This window comes from Bremia lactucae, linkage group LG14 (assembly GCF_004359215.1).
Source record: "Bremia lactucae strain SF5 linkage group LG14, whole genome shotgun sequence".
In the NCBI taxonomy this organism is placed as follows: Eukaryota; Oomycota; class Peronosporomycetes; order Peronosporales; family Peronosporaceae; genus Bremia; species Bremia lactucae.
In genome coordinates, this window is record NC_090623.1 from 1716669 (window position 1) to 1719602 (window position 2934).

Below are 2934 nucleotides of genomic sequence, written 5' to 3' on the forward strand. Positions count from 1 at the left end.
TCCTCTGCACGTACTAGTGTACGTGAAATAATGTAGGGCACCACTTGCAACTGAGGCAGTGCGAAATGGACTTGTACTGAAGCAGTTCAAGTCGTAGTGCCCCGTTACAGTATGTCAGGCTGAGCGATTTGGTTTGTGCGGATTGCTCCAACGCTGTCCTTCATCTGCTGTACGGACTTGAGAAAACCCAGCGCGCCGCCATCCTGTTGCAGCCAGATTGTCTCAAGCAACTCGAGTGCTTTCTGAGCATCTACGACAGCGATTCCTGCTCGTCCTCAGGCTGAGTCGGGAGGTGGTCCTCAATGATTTCATCCACGTCTGGAATGTATGATGTGATCCGCTCGGTAGGATAGTCTAGCAGGTTGCGGATGTTCATCACGATAGGATACCTGAAGCGTCTAATCTGATGTTCCATCTCCACCATGACTTCATTGTCAAGGCACTGCTCCTCTAGGACTGGTGCAGCATCAGCTGGTTCTGACCGGATGTTGCAATGCCGGTAACAGTTATGGATGGTCTCAATGCGGACATCGTTAGACCAAGTTGAGACTGACACCTAGATAGCATGAAAGATGTTTATCTTTGCCGGCTCAACGACACCATTGTCGAGATCCTGAAGGAGCATACGGGAGAAGCTGCGCCTAGTAGGCTTTGAGGTTGCGTAGGATACCCTGGTCGCACGGCTGAAGCTTCGACGTCATGTTGGGCGAAATATAGTAGATTGTCGTGTTGCGAATTGCGATTCGCTGCGACAGATCAGCAAGCAGGACGTGTGCACTGCAGTTGTCCAGGATCAGCAGCACCTTGCGGTTTGCCATTCTCCCATCGAAGTCCCTCAGTCACTCCAAGATGATAATTTGTGTTATCTAGGCCTTCTTGTTGCTGCGATACTGATAGCCAAGGTTCTGGAGATTGACATGGCGGGAGCAGCGAGAAGTGGCGTAGTGCCAATGATCCATAGGGGCCTCTGTCGGACCCATCACCATTGCAGTAGACAGTCACATTTATTCCTTGTTTGCTTTCACCCCTTCAGCTCCCTGTTGCAAGCGAAGTGTCAGCTTGAAACAGAAGAGTTGCATTAGCCACCAGATAACAAAATTTGGTGTCCTTCGCAGAGTGCTTACCTGCATCCGATAGAACAAGCCAGTCTCACCCATGTTGTAGATATTCTTCCATTTATACTAATTGAGGACCTCGCATAAGGGAGAAAGCGCATCCTCCTCATCAACCATGTCCATCGCGCCGCTCTCTCCGAACTGCGATAGGCGCGGATTCCATTCAGAGCTATATAGGATTCCAGCCATCCGTTGGAAAGCTGAAATAGTTCATGTCCTGGACAAAGAAGGTCCAAAATCCGCTCTGCATGTTCACGGGCAACGTCTCCGCTAAGACTGATACGATCCGAATGGGCATTAAACCAAGCCAGCAGAGCTGATTCCATCAGTGAATACATTACTGCTGTCTTCTGAAAGTCGAAGATGGTCTGCCTTCTTCTTCGGCGTGCTGGAGACCGTCGCCTGGCTGACCCCCAGCTGATATTTGTCCTGAAGTCAATTGACAAGCTGTGCCTAGATCAGTGCGGGATTCTATGTGTAATGTTTGCAGAGAGCCACACGGACATCGTCCGTCATTGTGGCGTGCTCCTCCCAGAGGCATTGTTGATGCGCTGCTGAGTTCTTCTTGGGGATTGTGGGAGAGGCCTTTCTTTTATAACCACATCCCTCCAAAAAAGCGAAATAATTAATTTATCTGTGGGATACTACACCTGTCTAAAATTCTAAACTTTTTAAATTTATCAGGAAAGGGCGTCCCAACATTATTAATTTAGACAGGTTATACTGTAGTCGTTATTCAAAAATAGTCACAAATCTGAGTATTGTTATTTAATATTTCTCAATTGAAACGTATGATGTTAGCATACTCGCCGCTATCGACGTGTACACGCCCGTCGAAAGGTCGGTGAAAATATACTCGTCTTGTTCCACGAGACGGAAGAGTCATGCCGGTAACCTCCCAGATGGGAAGGCTTTTTATAAATCTTATACACGATTTGCGTTCGACAAGTCTCATTTTAAATAGCTGAGCTTCTAACGCGATAGTGTCATAAAAATCATTTTCCAAGTCTGAGCATCTTCACAAAAAGATGCATGATACTAGCTAGACTCATTCACGGTCTCAATTGCCAACCCTACTAAAGCATGGGCTATTTGCGCACGTACAAGCACTAAATAGCTCATGGCGTAAGTAATCAAGCGTTTGCGGGCCAAGACTTTTAAGGGGACTAAATAATCATGACGGGGCATATATTAAAGCCCACTCGCGCCCACCTATTATTTGCTGCCTGATTACTATTGCTCAAAGAGCGCATCCGCAGCGACAGGACCTTCCATGAAGAATTAAGCAACTTGGAACGAAAAATCGAGGAAATAAGAGCCTACAGAATTCATAGTATCATTCTCCTGATCGAATAAAGAATCCGTACCATATGAAGTGCCGAAAACCATATTTTTTATGGCTGTGCCAAATCGAAATTGTGCACTGCAATTTGCCAGAGTAGCAACCATGCAACGGAATATAAAATTGTAATGGGGCATACTTCGGTTGAAGTGTACAATTCACAACACACCTTTTGCTATTAAGAACTTAGATAATAAATAAAGGGGAATGTTATTTCCACCCCACCATTTCGTTATTTCCACCCCATGCAAAAAAATACCGTCGCTGCCAACTTGATTCCGATTAGCCAATCAGAAGCATTATGTATAACGCTTCGCATATTTATTTATATGGGCGGAAAAAGACAAATAAGGGGTGGAAAAAATAATGACGGGTGGAAAAAATAATGACGGGTGGAAATAACAAATGCTGGGGTGGAATGGCAAGTTGATGAAGTGGATAAAAAATACTTATTTAAGAGCCAGATATTCGGCGTTA